Source organism: Bos indicus, chromosome 1, assembly GCF_029378745.1.
Source record: "Bos indicus isolate NIAB-ARS_2022 breed Sahiwal x Tharparkar chromosome 1, NIAB-ARS_B.indTharparkar_mat_pri_1.0, whole genome shotgun sequence".
Lineage (NCBI taxonomy): Eukaryota > Metazoa > Chordata > Mammalia > Artiodactyla > Bovidae > Bos > Bos indicus.
The window spans coordinates 96,314,540-96,336,428 of NC_091760.1; the positions used below are offsets into that span (position 1 = coordinate 96,314,540).

At 40.8% G+C, this 21,889-nt stretch overlaps 1 protein-coding gene and 1 long non-coding RNA gene across 3 annotated transcripts in view; one reads left to right on the forward strand and one right to left on the reverse strand.

Moving 5' to 3' along the window:
- Positions 1-21,889, forward strand: part of PLD1 (phospholipase D1) — a 283,505-nt gene that overhangs the window by 235,101 nt on the left and 26,515 nt on the right. The window lies entirely within an intron of this gene.
- Positions 1-21,889, reverse strand: part of LOC139176153 (uncharacterized) — a 111,188-nt gene that overhangs the window by 4,557 nt on the left and 84,742 nt on the right. The gene's annotated exons all lie outside the window — the stretch shown is intronic.

Genomic DNA, 21,889 nt, shown 5'->3' on the forward strand with positions numbered 1-21,889 from the left:
TTTGGCTATTCACTTTCTAGACAGTAAGTAGGTCAAAAGGTGGGTTTAGAATTGCACCAGATAGCTCAGTGGGTAAACATTTGCTGATTTACGAGAAACAAAAACAGGAACAGTACTTTTAAAAAGTCTTTTAACATAAAGACATTTTCTGAGCCTCTTTTTCATTACAAATCTTCATTCATAAGAACTTTTGCATTACAGTGCATTCCCTAGATAAAGAGAAGGGGACACTCAGGTGAAAGACAAAATCAGAGATTTTTCCCCCACATTTCACTTATCCCACTAAGACTTTCTCTTTAAGTTTTTATGGAAGTACAGCTGCTTTATAGCATTGTGTTAGTTTCGGTTCTATAACAAAGTGAATCAGCTCTATGTACACATATATGTCCTCTTTTTTGGATTTCCTTCCCATCATACTAAGATTTTTAAAATTTATGTTTTTATTGAATGAAATTCAATAAATTAAATTCTATAGTGCTTTACAAGTTTCAAAATTTCCATATACATGATTTCATATAATCCCATAATAAGCCCCCCTTTTTTAAATCCCCCATCCCTATTGCCCCTTCGTCCCCTCCCCACTGGTAACCCTTAGTTTGTTCTCTGTATCTGTGAGTCTACTTCTTTTTTGCTTTATTCACTAGTTTGTTGTATATTTTAGATTCCACATTAAGTGATAATACAGTATTTGTCGTTGTTGTCTGATTTATTTCACTTACCATAATACCTTCCAAGTCCATTCATGTGACTGCAAATGGAAAAATTTAAAGTCAGGAAGTTCCTGATTGGCTGGTTAAATTATCTTTCCCTCACCCTGCTAATTACCTGCTGTTATGCCCAGAACAGCCCAGCCCTGGATCATAGATGCCTTTTTGTTTGAAATTGGTGTGAGATGTCATTGTGTGCTACTCCTCTCTACACACTTTCATATGCTCTTTCTCTTGAAACTCTGGATTTTTTTTCCAGTTTTTTTTTCCTTTAATTTTAAATCTCAACTTCTAGTACAGAAGATTGAGTAAATCGCATTCCTCAGTCCAGGGCCCATTAAGACTCCCTCTCTTGTTTAACTCATTTGTTACTTATTTTAATCTACACATTCCATTCATTTTCTCCTCCTTGCAGTGATCAGTATTAATCATTTTAATGTATTTTTGTGTATCTTTTTACTTGAATGTATTCTTGTAAAATGTGTATTCTTGTTTGAGGAATTTTTATTTACATAAATAATATTATTTCTGGGGAAGCACTAATTTTAATACCTAGGCATGGAAAGCAGAGACATTACTTTGCCAACAAAGGTCTGTCTAGCTAAGGCTATGGTTTTTCCAGTGGTCATATATGGATGTGAGAGTTGGACTATGAAGAAAGCTGAGTGTTGAAGAATTGATGCTTTTGAACTGTGGTGTTGGAGAAGACTCTTGAGAGTCCCTTGGACTGCAAGGAGATCCAACCAGTCCATTCTAAAGGAGATCAGCCCTGGGTGTTCTTTGGAAGGAATGATGCTAAAGCTGAAACTCCAGTACTTTGGCCACCTCATGCAAAGATTTGACTCATTGGAAAAGACTCTGATGCTGCGAGGGCTTGGGGGCAGGAGGAGAAGGGGACGACAGAGGATGAGATGGCTGGATGGCATCACCGACTTGATGGACGTGAGTTTGAGTGAACTCCAGGAGTTGGTAATAGACAGGGAGGCCTGGCATGCTGCGGTTCATGGGGTCGCAAAGAGTCAGACACGACTGAGCGACTGAACTGAACTGACTGATGTTGATGTATGCAGGTCTGACCTCTTGCATTTAATCATGGAGCTTACTGTTATGCAATCATCACATTTCATCCATCACTTTCCCACAAACTGACCCCAGGTTACCTCCAGCTACCCACCACCACATATATGCTGCAGTGAAAATCCTCATACCATAGGGCTGCTTGAGTAGCCTCACAATATGGCAGCTAGCTTCCCTCAGAAGAAGTGATCCAAGAGAAAACCAAGCAGAAAACACATGCCTTTTATGACCTAGTCTTGGAAGTCACAAACCACCATTACAACACTATCCTATTGATTACACCAGTTGGTGCTATTCAGAGTAGGAGAAGACTAGAGATCTTCCTTGACTTACGATGTGGTTATGCCCCAATAAACCCGCTTTTAAATTGAAAATATTGTTAAATCGAAAATGTATTTAGTATACCTAACCTCCAAACACATTAGCCTAGCCTACTTTAAATGTACTCAGAACACTTACATTAGTCTATAGTTGGGCAAAATCAACTAACATAAAGCCTATTTCAAAATAAACTGTTGAATACCTCATGTAACTTATTGACTATTATACCAAAAGTGGAAAACTTCTGTATGGTTGTACAGGTACACAATGGTTGTAATAGTGTCTGTTGTTTACCTTTGTGATTACACGGCTAACTGAAGCTATGGCCTTGCCACCACTATCCATTACCATAGAGTATTGCACTGCATGTTCTGAGCCTGAGAAAAGATGAAATTTTACATTTGAAGTATAGTTTCTATTGCATACTTATCCCTTCAAAAGTTTTAAGTCAAACCATTGTTAAGTCAGGGACCATATATATATACAGCATGAGTACTGGGAGGTGGAGTCATTGGGGTTATATTGGAGGCTCGACACCACAAACATCAACTATTATACTTCTTTTTTATTTATTTATTTTTAATTGAAGGATAATTGCATTACAGAATTTTGTTGTTTTCTGTCAAACATCAGCATGAATCAGCCATAGGTACACACATGTCCCCTCCCTCCCGAACTTTCCTCCTCATCCCACCCTTCCAGATTGTCACAGAGGCCCTGTTTGAGTTCCCTGAGTCATACAGCAAATTCCCACTGGCTATCTATTTTACATATGGTAATGTAACTTTCCATGTTACTCTCTCCATACATCTCACCCTCTCCCTCTTCCCCTCCTCCCATGACCATGGGTCTGTTCTCTGTCTGTTTCTCCCTTGCTGCCCTGAAAATAAATTCATCAGTACCATCTTTCTAGATTCCATATATATGCGTCAGTATATGATATTTATATTTTTCTTTCTCACTTACTTCACTCTGTATAATAGGCTCTAGGATTGTCCACCTCATTAGACCTGACTCAAATGTGTTCCTTTTTATGGCTGGGTATATGTACCACAACTTCTTTATCCATTCATCTGTTGAAGGGCATCTAGGTTGCTTCCATATTCTAGCTATTGTAAAAAGTGCTGCAGTGAACATTGGGGTACATGTGTCTTTTTCAATTTTTATTTCCTCAGGGTATATACCTAGAAGTGGGATTGCTGGGTCATATAGTGGTTTTATTCCTAGTTTCTTAAGTAATCTCCATACCATCTTCCATAGTGGCTGTATCAATTTACGTTCCCACCAGCAATGCAAGAGGGTTCCCTTTTCTCCACACCCTTTCCAGCATTTGTTTGTAGACTGTAGACTTTTTGATGATGGCCATTCTGACTGGTATGAGGTGGTCTCTTGTAGTTTCGATTTGCATTTCTCTAATAATGAGCAATGTTGAGCATCTTTTCATGTGTCTGTTAGCCATCTGTATGTCTTCTTTGGAGAAATGACTGTTTAAGTCTTTTCCCCACTTTTTGATTGGGTAGTTTATTTTTCTGGTATTGAGTTGTGTGAGCTGCTTGTTTATTTTGGAAAGTAATTCTTTGTCAGTTGTTTCCTTTGCTGTTATTTTCTCCCATTCTGAGAGTTGTCTGTAGTTTCCTTTGCTGTACAAAAGCTTTTAAGTTTAATTAGGTCCCACTTGTTTATTTTTGTTATTTCCATTACTCTAGGAGGTGGGTCAAAGAGGCTCTTGCTTTGATTTATGTCATCGAGTGTTCTGCCTATGTTTTCCTCTAAAAGTTTTATAGTTTCTGGTTTTACATTTAGGTCTTTAATCCATTTTGAGTTTATGGAACAAGATAGAGAGCCCAGAGATAACCCCACGCACCAATGAGTACCTTATTTTTGACAAAGGAGGTAAGAATATACAATGGGGCAAAGACAGCCTCTTCCATAAGTGGTGCTAGGAAAACTGGACAGATACATGTGAAAAAATGAGATTAGAACACTTCCTAATGCCATGTATTTCTATTTTTCCCCAGACTTCTTGTTTCCCAGATAGATATTTGGTTTTTCTCTGTTCTTTTCCTGAGTTGATTATCTGTGTGATAATTCTGCCACCTAGAAGATGTACATTACCTTCCCACACATGCAAGAATCCCGAAGCTTCTTGTATGTATATCCACACTGAGTTCTATTATAAGAATTGTCAAATGGTTGTCAAATGCCACTCATAAAAAGGAAAATGACACTAGGTTTACCCCTGAAAAAGGAGCCCCTTGCATCCAGGATCCCAAATTTCAAATCAGCCGTGGTATTTTTGTTGTTGTTAACTTAAGCCAACCTCGACTCTTCTTTCTATTGTTGTAAGTAGTGAGCCCTGTCTTACCTGATTTCATTTTTTAAAATGTATTTGCAAAATAACGTGTGTATTAGTAAGATACCTGGCCGTTTTTAGAAGTCAAAGAGGTATAGATGGCAGAAGCATTCTCTTTGATGCTTTCATAGGTCAGAGAAAGCTACAACAAATGCAGTGGTCTCTGAAAGGATGTTTTATTGCAAATAGAAAATGATCATTATTAACAACTCTGACATTATACTGCATGAAACATTTACATGTTAAGTATTCTTTCTGCTTCTGCTAGTCTGTGACCCTTGAATTTTTCACACATGAAGACATGGATGCATATCAAATAAAAGATTAAAGATCATGGATAATAGTAATACATTGGGGAACCAAATGTTCATGTTTCATTAGGAAAAATAAAAAGAAAGAGAGAAACTTACCACTGCCATTTTTTATTTATTGACGCAAAAATGCTGTTCAGTACAAATGTAGCCATTACCATCCTAAGTGAGATACAGATGAGTATTGAGAGTCTGAGGGGAAAGCAAAGGCCTTGAGAGTTTCTCCCATCACATAGACCAGTGAAATAAATTATTGAACCATACCTGAGCCCAAAAGCAAACTACTTCGATTTAATTCTCCGCCCTTCATTCTTATGCTAAGATAAGCATATGATGGACCATTAACAGCCTCCTATGGGAAACCTGCCTCTGGTGGAGATTATTTGTGATAACTCTGCTACCTAGAAGATGTACATTACCTTCCTGCAATTGCAGAAATCCTGAGTGGGTGCTCAGGATCCCTGTGTCTGACCTAAGAGATGCAAGTCAAGGCACCACCAATTTATCCCCTTCCCTGATGTCACCAAAACCGGTATACTTCAAGCAAGACTAATAGACTTGTGTGTGTGCCTTGCTTGATCTCTCTGGAGATTTATAGTTAAGAATAGAAATTAGGAGGAATCAAAGATAGATAGTAACTAATTGAACATCCATCATAAGCAAAGCTTCTGATTTCACTGTTGAAGGTAAGACTTGTAGTAAAGAATACACAAGTCAATCAATGAAAGTGCCTAAAAATTGTAAAAGGCCATAAATAATATAAAGCATGTACCTAGGGCCAGAAATAGATTCAGGGTTGCTGCTTTGGACCTGGCATTTCCAGACAGCATGTACTATACCCGAGTACCCTGAATTTTCTATGGTAAATGTGTCTCTTCTACTGTATAGCAAGGAGTCTGGGCAAGGAAAAAGTTTGGTCCTGAGATGATATGGGGTGAATATGTGCATATCTTCTCCATTGACTATGCTACTATTTCATTCACCACTTCAGGGTCTTCCTTCATCAGATTACACCAGGGACACATAACAGATATTGACCAGGTAAACCTACAGAAGGACCATATAAGACCAAAAAAGGTCCTCCCTTCTCCAAAGAACTTTAAATATTTCCAGGTATGCTCTCAGAATAGGTGCTCATCAGATCAGAGCAGCTGTCATTTGTTTGCATTTCCTGGAGCAGAGAACTGAGAGATTAAATGACATGGGTAAAGACGCTTACTCCTTGGAAGAAAAGTTATGACCAACCTAGAGAGCATATTCAAAAGCAGAGACATTACTTTGCCAACAAAGGTCCATCTAGTCAAGGCTATGGTTTTTCCAGTGGTCATGTATGGATGTGAGAGTTGGACTGTGAAGAAAGCTGAGTGTTGAAGAATTGATGCTTTTGAACTGTGGTGTTGGAGAAGACTTTTGAGAGTCCCTTGGACTGCAAGGAGATCCAACCAGTCCATTCTGAAGGAGATCAGCCCTGAGATTTCTTTGGAAGGAATGATGCTAAAGCTGAAATTCCAGTACTTTGGCCACCTCATGCCAAGAGTTGACTCATTGGAAAAGATTCTGATGCTGGGAGGGCTTAGGGGCAGGAGGAGAAGGGGACGACAGAGGATGAGATGGGTGGATGGCATCGCTGACTCGATGGACATGAGTCTGAGTGAACTCCGGGAGTTGGTGATGGACAGGGTGGCCTGGCGTGCTGCGATTCATGGTGTCACAAAGAGTCGGACACGACTGAGCGACTGAACTGAACTGAAACTGAACTGAAGGTCTAAACAGGGCTTCTCTGTGACTCAGATGGTAAGTGCTCTGCCTGCAATTCAGGAGACATGGGTTTGATCCCTGGGTCAGGGAAGATCCCCTGGAGAAGGAAATGGCAACCACACAAGTATTCTTGCCTGGAAAATCCCATGGAAAGAGGAGCCTGGTGGGATACAGTCCATGGTGTCACAAGAGTTGGACATAACTTAGTGACTAAACCCTCACCACCAGTATTCCCTAGGTGGAAATAACAAATTTTGTTCAGCCATTCTGTTCAGCCATTCATCGACTGACATACATTTGGGTTTTTGACATCTGTTATTTTTATGAATAAGGCTGCTATAAACACTTGCCCACAAGTTTCGGTGTGGACATATGTTTTCATTTCTCTTAGATCCATATGTGGAAGTGAAATTGCTGGATCATAAAGTAACTCTTTTACTTTGGGGGGAACTACCAGGCTGTTTTTCATTTCTGTCACCATGTATGATGGTTCAATATCCTCACTAACACTTGTTTCTATCTGATATTTTTATTATAGTCATCCTGGTTGGTGTGGAGTAGCATCTCCTTGGGGTTTTCATTTGCCTTGTCCTGATGGCTAATGATGTAAGGAGTATTTTCACGTGCTCTTTGGCCATTTGCTTATCTTCTTTGGAGAAATGTCTACTCAGATCCTTTGCCCCTTTTTTATTGGTTTGTCTTTTTGATATTAAGTTTAAGAACTCTTTACATAATCTGTACAGAAGTTCCTTGTTAGATATACGATTTTCAGATATTTTCTCCTATTATGTGCTCTGTCTTTTCACTTTGTTCCTAGTATCTTTTATAGCCCAGAACTTTTAATTTTGAAGAAGCCCAATTTATCTTTTTGTTTTTGTTGCTTACGCTTTTGGTGATGTATCTGAGAATCTGTTGCTAAATCCAAGGTCACAAAAACTAACCCTGTGTTTTCTTCCAAGAGTTTTATGATTTTGACTTTTATATTTAGGTCTTTGATCAATTTAGGGTTAATTTTTTAATATAGTGTGAAGTAAGAGTTCACCTTCATTCTTTTATATGTGACTATCCTGTTGTTTCAGCAGCATTTATTGAAAACACTATTCTTTCCCATTTGAACGGTTTTCACATCTATGCTAAAAATTAATTGCCATAGATACATGTGTTTATTTAGACTTTCAGTTTTATTTTGTAAACATACATGCCTATACTTAGTGCCGGAATCTGACTGCCAATGCAGAAGATGTGAGTTGATCCATAAGTTGGGAAGTTCCCCTCGAGAAGGAAATGGCAACCCACTCACTCGAATATTCTTGCCTGGGAAATTCCATGGACAGAGGAGACTGGTGGGCTACAGTCCTTGGTGTCATAAAAGTATCACAGTATCACAGTCTTGATTACTCTTGCTTTGTAGTAGGTTTTGAAATTACCAAGTGTATGTCCTCCAATTTGTTGTGCTTTTCCAAGATCATATTGGCTATTCGGGATGCCTTGTGCTTCCATACAGATTTTAGTATCAGCTTGTCAACTTCTTGTGAAGAACCAGCTGGTATTATGATATAGATTGAATTGATCAATTTGAGAGTATTGCCATATTAACAATATTATGTCTTCTGAACCATAAACAAGGGATGTCTAAATCCCATTTATTTAGATGACCTTTAATTTCTTTCAGCAGTGTTTTATAGTCTTTAGTGCCTCTGTTAGGTACCTCTTTTGTTAAATTTTATAATGAATACTTTTTTAAAATATATATTTCTCATGCATACTTGTTCTCAAGTATGGATATACTTACACTAAAAAATTATACCTTTGTTTATCTGAAATTCAAATTTAATTGATCATTCTGTGTTTTACTTGGCAATCCTACTTTAAAAGTGACCAAACATAGAATGAAGCATACACGCTGTGAAGGGCATCTGAGTATTCAGAGACTGGAAGAGAAAGTTAATTAGGTCTATATAAAAGCAAATATTTAGCTCCTAGGAGGATATAACAATTAATTAGCATAATCTATTTTATCTCGAGATGTTATTCTACTTTAAACTTCACTCTGAAATATGTGCTTTGAAGAAGAAAGTAAACATTTTGAAAATAATTTCCATTAATCTGAACTTAAAAAAATATTTCAGTATCAGGCTTCAAGGCAGTAAACCCTGAACCATGTCTATTAATCTCAGCAAAGTCACCTGTATTTTCCCATAGACAGAAACTTTTCATGCCCATGAAGACTATGTGATACAGATGTGATGTGGTGATATAGTTACACCCTTGAGCTCTTACTAGAATTGTTTCATGTTGGAGAAATTATTTTTTCATCCTGATATTTAATAAGAAATAACTCTTTCTGTCAGAGTTCTGATCTAAACTTTAATCCCCTCCCCTTGTGTGTGGAGTGGACCTGGGACTTGCTTCTAGTGAGTAGACTATGGCAAAGGTGACCACATGGACCGCAGCCTTGTCTAACTCAATGAAGCTATGAGCCATGCCGTGTAGGGCCACCAAGACAGACGGGTCATGGTGGAGAGTTCTTACAAAACGTGGTCCACTGGAGAAGGAAATCACAAACCACTTCAGTAGTCTTGCCTTGAGAACCTCATGAACAGTATGAAAAGGCAAAAAGTTACAACACTGAAAATGAACTCCCCAGGTCAGTAGGTGCCCAATATGCTACTGGAGATCAGTGGAGAAATAACTCCAAAAAGAATGAAGGGATGGAGCCAAAGCAAAAACAACACCCAGTTGTGGAGGTGACTGGTGATAGAAGCAAAGTCTGATGTTGTAAAGAGCAGTATTGCATAGGAACCTGGAATGTTAGGTCCATGAATCAAGGCAAATTGGAAGTGGTCAAACAGGAGATGGCAAGAGTGAACATCGATATTTTAGGAATCAGCAAACTAAAATGGACTGGGATGGGTGAATTTAACTCAGATGACCATTATATCTACTAGTGTGGGCAGGAATCCCTTAGAAGAAATGGAGTAGCCATCATAGTCAACAAGAGTCCGAAATGCAATACTTGGATGCAATCTCAAAAATGACAGAATGATCTCTATTCGTTTCCAAGGCAAACCATTCAATATCACGGTAATCCAAGTCTATGCCCTGACCAGTAATGCTGCAGAAACTAAAGTTGAATGGTTCTATGAAGACCTACAAGATCTTCTAGAACTAACACCCAAAAAAGATGTGGTTTTCATTATAGGGGACTGTAATGCAAAAGTAGGAAGTCAAGAAATACCTGGAGTTACAGGCAAATTTGGCCTTGAAGTACAAAATGAAGCAGGGCAAAGTCTAATAGAGTTTTGCCAAGAAAACACACTGGTCATAGCAAACACCCTCTTCCAACAACACAAGAGAAGACTCTGCACAAGGACATCACCAGATTGTCAATAGTGAAATCAGACTGATTATATTCTTTGCAGCCAAAGATGGAGAAGCTCTATACAGTCAGCAAAAACAAGATCGGGAGCTGACTGTGGCTCAGATCATGAACTCCTTATTGCCAAATTCAGACTTAAATTGAAGAAAGTAGGGAAAACCACTAGACCATTCAGGTACGACCTGAATCAAATCCCTTATAATTATACAGTGAAAGTGAGAAATAGATTACAGGGATTAGATCTGATAGACAGAGTGCCTGAAGAACTATGGGTGGAGGTTCATGACATTGTACAGGAGGCAGGAATCAAGACCATCCCCACCCCCCCACCCCAGAAAAAATGCAAAAAGGCAAATGGTTGTCTGAGGAGGCCTTAAAAATAGTTGTGAAAAGAAGAGAAGTGAAAGGCAAAGGAGAAAAGGAAAGATACACCCATTTGAATGCAGAGTTCCAAAGAATAGCAGGGAGAGATAAGAAAGCCTTCCTAGGTGATCAGTACAAAGAAATAGAGGAAAACAATAGAATGGGAAAGACTAGAGATCACTTCAAGAAAATTAGAGATACCAAGGGAACATTTCATGAAAGATGGGCACAATAAAGGACAGAAATGGTATGGACCTAACAGAAGCAGAAGATATTAAGAGGTGGCAAGAATACACAGAAGAATGTACAAAAAAGATCTTCATGACCCAAATAATCACGATCGTGTGATCCCTCACCTAGAGCCAGACATCCTGGAATGCGAAGTCAAGTGGGCTTTAGGAAGCATCACTACAAAGCTAGTGAAGGTGATGGGATTCCAGTTGAGCTATTTCAGATCTTAAAAGATGATGCTGTGGAAGTGCTGCACTTAATATGTCCGCAAATTTGCAAAGCTCAGCAGTGGCCACGGGAATGGAAAAGTTCAGTTTTCATTCCAATCCCAAAGGAAGGCAATGGCAAAGAATGCTCAAACTACCGCACAATTGCACTCATCTCACACGCTAGTAAAGTAATGCTCAAAATTCTCCAAGCCAGGCTTCAACAGTATGTGAACCGTGAACTTCCAGATGTTCAAGCTGGATTTAGAAAAGGCAGAGGAAACAGATACCAAATTGCCAACATCTGTTGGATCATCAAAAAAGCAAGAGAGTTCCAGAAACATCTACTTCTGCTTTATTGACTATGCCAAAGCCTTTGACTGTGTGGATCACAATAAACTGTGGAAAATTTTTCAAGAGATGGGAATACCAGACCACCTGACCTGCCTCTTGAGAAACCTGTATGCAGGTCAGGAAGCAACAGTTAGAACTGGACATGGAACAACAGACTGGTTCCAAATCAGGAAAGCAGTACATCAAGGCTGTATATTGTCACCCTGCTTATTTAACTTCTTGTAGAGTACATCATGAGAAATGCTGGGTTGGATGAAGCACAAGCTAGAATCAAGGTTGCTGGGAAAAATATAAATAACCTCAGATATGCAAATGACACCACCCTTATGGCAGAAAGCAAAGAACTAAAGAGCCTCTTGATGAAAGTGAAAGGAGAGTGAAAAAGTTGGCTTAAAGCTCAACATTCAAAAAATGAAGATCATGGCATCTGGCCCCATCATTTCCTGGCAAGTAGACGGGGAAACAGTGGAAACAGTGACAGACTATTTTGGGGGGCTCCAAAATCACTGCAGATGGTGATGGCAGCCATGAGATTAAAAGACGCTTGCTCCTTGGAATAAAAGTTATGACCAACCTAGACAGCATATTAAAAAGCAGAGACATGACTTTGCCAACAAAGGTCCGTCTAGTCAAGGCTATGGTTTTTCCAGTGGTCATGTATGGATGTGAGAGTTGGACTGTGAAGAAAGCTGAGTGCTGAAGAATTGATGCTTTTGAACTGTGGTGTTGGAGAAGACTCTTGAGAGTCCCTTGGACTGCAAGGAGATCCAACCTAAAGGAAAGTCCATCCTAAAGGAAATCAGTCCTGAGTGTTCATTGGAAGGACTGATGCTGAAGCTGAAACTCTAATACTTTGGCGACCTGATGCAAAGAACTGACTCATTTGAAAAGATCCCGATGCTGGGAAAGATTGAAGGTGGGAGGAGAAGGGGACAGCAGAGGATGAGATGGTTGGATGGCATCACCGACTCAATGGACATGAGTTTGGGTGGACTCCGGGAGTTGGTGATGGGCAGGGAAGCATGGCATGCTGCCGTCCATGGGCTGCAAAGAGTCAGACACAACTGAGCGACTGAACTGAACTGAACTGATCCTGGGTAACACTGACTTAATCAAGTGAAAGTCCTTAAGAGAGGGACTGAGCCCTCCTTGAGGCCAGAGACTCTTCTCTGTTCATTTTAAAGAAGCAAGTCATCATGAGTCCTGTAGATGCAAGGCAATGAATTCTGCCAACAACCTGAATGAATTCTGAAGCAGATTTTTCTCAATTCAAACCTCCATTTGAAAATACAGCGCTGGGACTTCCTTGACAGTCCAATGGCTGACTTTGCCTTTCAATGCTGGGGAGATTTGGTTTTGATCCTGGGTTGAGAAGCTAAGATCCTACATATCTTGAGCCCCGAAAAACAAAACATTAAAAAAAGAAAAGAAGCAAAAGCAATAGTGTAGCAATTCAATAAAGACTTTTTAAAAATAAATGAAAATACAGCCCAGATGACACCTTGATTACAGCCTTGTATGACCTGAGCAGAGGACCAGCTGAGCTATAGTGAGACTACTAACACACAGAAATTGTGAGATAATAAATGCGTGTTGTTTTAAGCCATTAAATTTGAGATAATTTGTTATGTAGCAATAGAAAATTAATACTTTGTTGCCCAGCAATATAGCAACAATACAGCCTCATTACTAGGTATTCAGTTCCTTTGCATCCATAGGCTGAGCCTTTGAAAGTTCTACCACCTTCTAATGCATAAATCCAGTGACTGCCTCATATTAGTACTGGAAGTCCTGGGTCCCAGGCAATCCCTCAGTCCAAAGCAAGCCAGGGTGGTCAGACACCCTAACACACGGTGGGTCACCATCACATGAGCTGTGCACCCATGTCTTTCTTCTCAAGAGAAGATACAGCTCTTTCACTGAGGATCATGGCCCACCTCCTTTTAACTTCTATCTTCAACTCCATGAGCTTAATTCCGTTTATTGAGCCAGAAAGCTGTTATTCCCTCCAACCCCCCCAGGAACATAAAGTGGTGGGGGTATGCAGAGATGGGAAGTAGACAGAGCTATATGCAAAGAGTTCAGGCATTTTGAAATATAAAAATTCCTAGTTGGGAGTGGAAGAAAGACCTTTTTCTAGCAAGTTAAAAGCAGCCAAACAAGCTGCAACATACTGGGTAATTCTTTTTGTCTTTTCGTTCTTCATAACTCATCCTGTTCAAGTAGAATAAGAATTCGGGTAAGCGGGCCAGTATGAACGGCACGAGGCTCTCGCTGCTACTCATGGTTGGCAGGCTGAGACCAAACATCTTCCCCGTTCTGATTCTTACTGAGCCTGGCTTCAAACTAGTTTGAAGCCCTAGTTGAGCAAAGCCAGTAGGACTTACCAGAACCACTCCAGCCATGCAGAGGTACCCAGAGTATCTCTCCAGGCCCTGGTCCTCCCTGCTTTCCATTCCTGCCTCGTCCTGACTATATTGCCTCTTTTTAAGAATATCTTTATTTATTTGGCTGTGCTCGGTCTTAGTTGAGGCATGCAAACTCTTACTTGCAGCATGTGGGCTCTAGTTTCCTGACCAAGAATTGAACCTGGGCCCCCTGAACTGGGAGTGAGGAATCTTAGCCAGTGAACCACCAAGGAAGTCCCCTGACGGTATTGCTTGTTAATGGTTTTAGTGTCTTACTTTCCAGTCCTTTCCCACTGGTGCTTAGGATTGGTCCTTGCTAATTCCTGTGCTGTCCAACAGCCAATCCCAATCTCATACCCAACCCTGGCTGCTAGAACTCCAGCCTGGACTCTGAGCCCTAAACCCAGCATTTATCTAAGATGGAATTAAGATACATCAGACAGCATAATGCTGACCTCACAGGCAATTAGGAATGCTTAAAGTTCCAACCTAGATCTGGCCTCATGCTTTATCTCAGTTCCAGTGTCTGTTCAGCTAAACTAGGGGTTCCGTGGGCTGCCCATGTGGCTCCGACGCCCTCTCCCATCTCACATTAAACCAAAGGCTCTGACAGCTCTTAGGGGTACCCAGGGTTATTCTATAAGGCTAATAAATAAGAATTTATGCTGCACAAAACCCAATTAGATTTGTAAAGAGATGACTTCAAATGGAAAAACAGAAAACTGACAAAGGTCTGAGGAGGGAGGGTATAAAAAGATGAGAAGCTTCTTCAGACTAGACGACATTAAGTAAAATTACTTATCTAAATAAAAATCTGAGTGCACTTCTTCCCTAATCCCCATCCCATATAAATCTACACAGAAATTGTTTTGTTCACTCTCAAATGCAGAGCCATCAATTTTAGATATAAGACATGCTCAGGTTTCTGCAGAAAATGTAACTTTTTGTTATCCTTACAAAAGTTGTTTCAAAGATGAAAATCTGATGGTCTGTAGATGAATGTTCTCTCAGCCTCCCTTTAAACTAACCCTGTAAAACAGTCATCTGCATCAGTAGCCCATCATCACAATAATGCTGCTTGATGGCTTCAAAATCCAGGAGCTTTAAACAGCTATAACTTACTCTGGCTGGTGCATCTGTGAGTTGGCTGGGTGTGGGCTGATCTAGGTTGAGCATGTTTCCACATCTGCTCCATGGATCTGTCCTCCTCCTCCTCCACTGAGCTAGCCATTTTCCTCTCAGGACAATGAGAAGGCAGAAGCACAAGAGGAAGGCATCACAAAACGCAAATGACTACTAAGGCCCAAGCTGGAACTGGCACATGGTCACTCTGCCCACATTCCATTGGCCACAGCAAGCTACATGCTCAAAAACAAAACCCATGCTTCTAGTGGGAGGACCTGCAGAGTCACAAGGCAAGGCTTCACAAATCTGAGCCAATTAGTCAGTGTACCAGAACATCTAATAGGGTGCTAGTTCCTATCTTTACGGTATCTCTAACCAAGCCAACTTGATCTGGTTTTCCCTTCAGTGCCCCAATAGCACTCTGAACTAATCTGAACTTCTTTCTTTGACTGACAAAGCTCATTTTTCCAGCGATGGTGATGAACCATCCATTGACTTTCCTCCTCAGATGATGGCTTTCCTCCACAGTAAGCTTTCTGGAACTCACAGTCACTTCCACCTCTTAAATGTATCAGCTGGGTGAATGTGAAGGTGGGTACCACTCATGGAAGACTCATCTGGCTGGCCGTGAATAAAATAAAAGCCTTCAACTTTTCTTGGGGGAAATTTCCCTGATTTAAATACTTTTGAATATGTTGTTCTGTCATTTTAAAGAATAAGGTTCTGTTGAGTGTTGGATGTATTTTTCCTGCAACAGGATACATATTTCTTTCCTTTGTTTTTCCAGAGACTTAATATGGTTCTGGCCATGTTTTCCTGACTACAAATCAGGTGCACAGGCCGACAAGGAGAGGAACAACAGGAAGGTCTATTTAAAGCTGGCAATTACTGCTTTTGACATATTGCCTATTACTGAGAATTTGTATTCTTCATATTTCCCCTCACAGGGTATTAAATTTTGATTAAACCCAAGGACCTCTGACTGTCTTCCATAAATAGGGAAAACTCTATAGAGTCCTAGGCAACGTTTTTATATGCAAAATGAGTTGCTAACTTATCATGCTAATTGTTCCGGTGTTTATCCCCTGAAGTCCTAACTGCTCCCTTTAGATTTGCAGTAAATCTTCCTACCAGCCCATGGCATTCTGGGTGATAAGCAGTATATTTTTTATAAGGTTCCATTTCCACAAACTATATCACTTCAAAAGGAAATTTATACCTCTATTTGCCAGGATCTCTGGCCAGAAACATCCAATGAAAAAATGAAAGAGGGTCTCAAAAATAAACAGAGGTCAATGTCACTGTTTCTGGGTGTCTAGGGTACAATCCAATCCTATAAAAATAACATCAGAACTCCCTGTGTACCAGGCCCTATGCTAAGTGCTGTGCACACACCATATTAGTCTTTCCAATAACCCAGTAAGGTGGGTGCCATTGCCTCTCAGGGTACTGATGAGAAGACTGACCAGCCAAATCCTTACATATGTTGACAGAGCCTGGATTTGAACTCAGATTCATCTGACCCCATGTGAAAGAAAGAAAGTGAAGTCACTGAGTTGTGTCCGACTCTTTGTGACCCCATGGAGTGTAGCCCACCAGGCTCCTCCATCCATGGAATTTTCTAGGCAAGAGTACTGTAGCGGGTTGCGTTTCCTTCTCCAGGGGATCTTCCCAACCCAGGGATCGAACCTGGGTCTCCCACATTGCGGGCAGACGCTTTACCGTCTGAACCACCAGCTTTTAAAAGGTCTCCTTGACTACTATCTTCACATGAGGAGGGATTATAATGGGAATCCCAACTTCAGATGTGTTACCAAGTCTGCGTCTGCTACATATTGTATTGACCCAACAAGAAGAAATTCTTTTTTACAAAGTATTTATTTATTTGGCTGCATTGGGTCTTGGTTACAGCATGTGGGGTCTTCTTTGTGTCATTGTGGCACATGGACTCTCCAGTTGCTCTGTGGGCTTAGTTGCTCCTTGACATGTGGGATCTTAGTTCCTGGATCAGGGATCAAACCTGCACCCCCAGTTTCACAAAGTGGATTCTTAACCACTGGACTACCAGGGAATTCCCAAGAAGAAATTATGTAAGAACTATCTTGGAATCCTTCTAATCCATCGAAGCAAATCTTGAATTATTCCCCTGTATTTCTTCTATGTTTCTGCAAGAACGTGCTTCCAAGAACTCCCTTGGTTCTTGGACAGACATACTGAACCCACAACCCAGGTACCTTCCCCTTAGGCATCTCCAGATTGTTTAACTTAATTTTTCCCCAATACACAATATGTATATAATTCTTCTTCTACATATTTTATTTACTTTCCTCTTTAGTAATGAAAGTTTCTTGCTTAAAAAATGACTTTCACGTGAGTATTCATAGTCAATTTAGTTCAGTCGCTCAGTCATGTCCAACTCTTTGCAACCCCATGAACCGCAGCATGCCAGGCCTCCCTGTCCACCACCAACTCCCGGAGTCCACCCAAACCCATGTCCATTGAGTCGGTGATGCCATCCAACTATCTCATCCTCTGTCGTCCCCTTCTCCCCCTGCCCTCAATCTTTCCCAGCATCAGGGTCTTTTCCAGTGAGTCAGCTCTTCACATCAGGTGGCCAAAGTATTGGAGTTTCAGCTTCAACATCAGTCCTTCCAATGAACACCCAGGACTGATCTCAATAGCAAAAAATTGGAAACAACCCTAGTGTTCATCAGCTGGTGAACAGACAAATAAAATGTGGTATATCAATACAATAGGATACTGCCCAGCAATAAGAAGAAATACTGATAAATGCTACACTATGGATAAACCTCATAAACATTATACTAACTGAAAGAAGTCAGCCACAAAAGAGCACATGTTGTATGATTCCATTCACGTAGAATGCCCAGAAAAGGCGAATCTATGTAGACAGGAAGCAAACTAATGACTGTTTGAGGCTGAGGGGTTGAGGGGAGGAGGATTAAGTGTAAAAGAGGTAGACGTGATTACACAGTGATAAAAATATTCTGAAATTGAGTTATGGTAATGGCTGCAAAACTTAGTAAATTCACTAAATATTAACAAATCATATATTTAAATCAGTTAATTTCACAGTACGTAAATTATACCCGAATAAAGTTGTTTACAAAATAATCAATTCATGGAGAACATTTTCAGTTACATAAAAATTGGTCAAACTCTTTGCACCATAAGCTCCTGGGAGACGAATTTCTTTATCCACACAGTGAAGATAGAAATTTCTAACTCAAATATAGTTACCTGAACATCAAATGAGATATTAAAATGAAAACATTTTGAAAACTGAAAAATGGCTGATAAAGATTCTTTTGACTTAGCAGTGGATAGAAATTATTTCATTCTCCCCTCTAGGTGGTGCTAGAACCTAAAAATGAGCATGCCACTGCTAAGTCCAGCTGTTTTCTACAAAATGACCTTTTCCTACGAGGCTACATCCCTAAAGGGAGTTTTTAGTCCACTGTCCTTCAGTCCAGAGGCTTCTCCTGAACTAATCTTAGGATAATAGACATCCAAGTTCAGTGTCAGCCTCCTAATATCTCACAAATTGTCAATTGCACTTTCCATGTTGCATGGTCCCCTCTTCGTCCTGGGGAATTAGCCCTCTGATTAAACCACATTCATCTTCCATTTCTCTCCATCTTCGTGGAAACTTTAGTTTCCAACATAATTGTATACTTCTGCTGCATTTTCAATACTCTCAAGTGTTTTAGAGTTTCATTTAATTGGGAATGAGAGTCAGTTCACTAAATCATTTGTAAAATATCTCAAAAATAATCACAGGCCTAGCAAACATAGCCACATCAAGGAAGAAATGCCACAGAAGGGCCCTATCTGCTGGCCCCATGTGTTGGTAGAAGGAACAGCTAATGGGCTCTTACTTTGCTGTGGGCCATGTAGCTTTATGGGATTGCTGGGAGGCTCAGAGATAAGGATTCTGCCTGCAATGCAGGAGGTGCAAGTTCAATCCCTGGGTCAGGAAGATCCCCTGGTAAAGGGAACGGCCACCCACTCTAGTATTCTTGCCTGGGAAATCCCATGGACAGAGGAGCCTGGCGGGCTACAGTCCATGGGGTGCTAAGTCAGACATGACTTAGCGACTAAACAACAGTAAATATAGCTTTATACATAAGAAAATTCATGCTTCAAAAGCTGTAAGGTGAGAATCTATCTCATGTTCAAGACTTCAGTCTGAGTCCAGCTCCTTGTCTCCTCTTCGCTCTTTAAAAGAAAAAGAAAGGTTTTAAAATTACCTTTTTTGCTCTTCATCTGATGGTGTTTGGGAGTTGGTGATGGACAGAGAAGCCTGGCATGCTGCAGTTCATGGGGTTGCGAAGAGTCGGACACAACTGAGTGACTGAACTGAACTGATGGTGTTTGGAAACATTTGGTTCGAATAGGAGATCCAAGAGCCTGGAGTGCAAGGCATGTGGGCACTGCTGTGCAGCAAGAACACTCAGGGCCATTATATGAGCCCTGAACTCCTGCAGCTCTTGCTTAACTCAGTTCCAAGGGTGCCAGGGCTGGTCTTTCAAGGGAGCATGAAAGCCGAGGCTTGGGCCCCATGACGTGTCTTGCAAAGGAAAGAATACAGAAGCAGCACGAGAACACGTGCGCAGGAGTTGTGCACACAGACAGCTCATTATTGAGAATTCTTCACTGGTGAAAATGCTTTCCCACAGGGGGAAGGGTTTGAAAAACAGCTCTTGCTTATTGGAGCCTACTCTTCGGTGGAAACAAATCAGTTTTTAAAACACAATACCATAAAAGCTTTAAAAAGTGGTATTTAAGGAGCAGGGAAATAGCCTATGAGAAGTTAATGCAAAATCAATTCAGGCACACAATTTACATCTGCTGCGTTACCCAGAATGGCTCTCGTTCATAACTGGAAATCTATGGACCTAAATCTGAGGTGACTGGAAGGAGTTTTATGTCTTCTGGGATGTAGAAGATTTCTGCATAATCTGTCACCGGGAGGGAAAATCTGTAAACCCTTTAAGGCCAGCAGAAGCTGGGGCCCTATCATTAGAAAATGCACATTTAAAATCACTCAACAAGGAGTTTTATGTCTTCTGGGATGTAGAAGATTTCTGCATAATCTATCACCAGGAGGGAAAATCTGTAAACCCTTTAAGGCCAGCAGAAGCTGGGGCCCTATCATTAGAAAATGCACATTTAAAATCACTCAACAGAGTAAGTGCTGTTCGCAGTTCTAGGCCTTTAAGCCTGGCCCTCTGTCCAAACCTGTAGTCTTTCCACACCCAGCAGGCTTTGTTTTCCCTAAACATAGTTCCTAGCAAACAATGAGCTGCTCCTGCTTTGAATGTTGATGGTGAGTGCCCGGGAAAGACACAGCCAAGCTCATTGCTGGGCTGGAGCTGGAGCCTGGCTTCTCCTGCAATCGGTGAGCAAACTCAGGGTCTGCTGTGGACCTTCCTTATGAAGTTTGCCCACCCCCACCCCTTGGCATGATGCTGAGTGTTTAGTTCACCCAAACCATTGTGAGGGGCTTCTCTAGTGGTCAAGTGGTTAAGATTCTTCATTTCCAGGCAGGGGATCTGATCAGGGAACTAAGCTATTAATGATACACAGCATGGTGTGGCAACCCCCAAATTTTTTTAACTAAAAACAAACAAAAAAAAACAACAACCCAGTGTGAGTTCAGTTCAGTTCAGTCGCTCAGTCATGTCTAACTCTTTGCGACCCCATGAATTGCAGCACGCCAGGCCTCCCTGTCCATCACCAACTCCCGGAGTTCACTCAGACTCACATCCATCGAGTCAGTGATGCCATCCAGCCATCTCATCCTCTGTTGTCCCCTTTTCCTCTTGCCCCCAATCCCTCCCAGCATCAGAGAAAGTGTGAGTTAGTTATGCACAAAGCATCTTTAAAGTTCCAAGTTTTGAAATTACCTATAATGAGATCAAGAAGGAACATCAGAGGAGTGGAACAGGAAAACATGGTTTTGGGAGAGTCACTAGAATTGCAAGAAAAGGGAGTTTCAAGGAAGAGAAAGTTGGTAAGAGTGTCAAATGCCACAGAGAAGATGGGCAAGGTAAGGACCCTCTGTGCCCATGGGACCTGACCTTTAGGACAGCACTGTTCACCTGGGACTTCTCAGGTGGTACTAGTGGTAAAGAACCTGGCTGCCAATGCAAGAGACATAAGAGACATGGGTCTGATCCCTGGGTCAGGAAGATCCCCTGAAGGAGGGCATGGTAACCCACTCCAGTATTCTTCCCTGGAGAATCCCATGGACAGAGGAGCCTGGCAGGCTAGAGTCCATAGGGTTGCAAAGAGTCGGACATAACTGAAGCAACTTAGCACGCACACACGTCACCTGGGGAAATAATTCATGGGCACGGGAGGGAAGCCAAAGATTGAGTAAACGAAGCTGAACAGACAGCATGTGTTGGGCCGGTCTCCTCTTCTGAAGGGAAAAGGGAGGAGTTTGAGGTGGAAGCATTTAATGGAAAAGAGATATTTTCCCATTGTAAAGACTTTCTTGAGACGTGGCATGCCTCTATCCAGTGCTGAAATCACAGCCCAGGAACTGTGATCTGGCCATCCTTCTCTGAACAGCTCATGGTAGGGTTTCAATAAACATCTGTGGAAGTAAGCAAGCCTGCACTCTTAGAACGGCCTATATGCAAGCTGTTGAAAGCAAAATTAAAAAAAAAATCATATTGAAATATTTCCACTCTGTTTTTTAAGGTTTTGCCCTTCTTAATTGTGTGACCTCGGACAAGTAACTTCTCTGGACCTCAATTTCCTCATGTATAAAAATGTGAAAGTGAATGGCTCATTAAACAGTGCACTCTTATACAACGAGCTTACTCTTACTCAGAGTAAGCTTAATATGCTTACTATACTTACTATACAGAGTATAATATGCTTAATATACTCTTACTCAGAGTATAATATGCTTACTCTTAGCTCAGAGTAAGCATATTATACTTTCTTGTTGTTATTCTTATTCTCTTCATAGCTATTTATCATCCTGGGAGCAACAGGAGACCTGTGACATCTGTACTGCTCATCCAAAGCAGTCCCAGAATATTTTTGCATGAGGGGAAAGGTTTGAAAAACAGCTCTTGCCTCCTGAAGCCCCCCCTTGGTGGAAACAAAATTGCTTTTAAAATGCAATACCTTAAAATGCAATCTCTTTAAAAAAATACTAACACAATTCCAAAAAAGCTCTTTAAAAAAAAAAGTCAATGCCAAGAATAAATCCTAAGATGTAGGTTCATCAATTATAATAAGTATACCTCTCTGGTG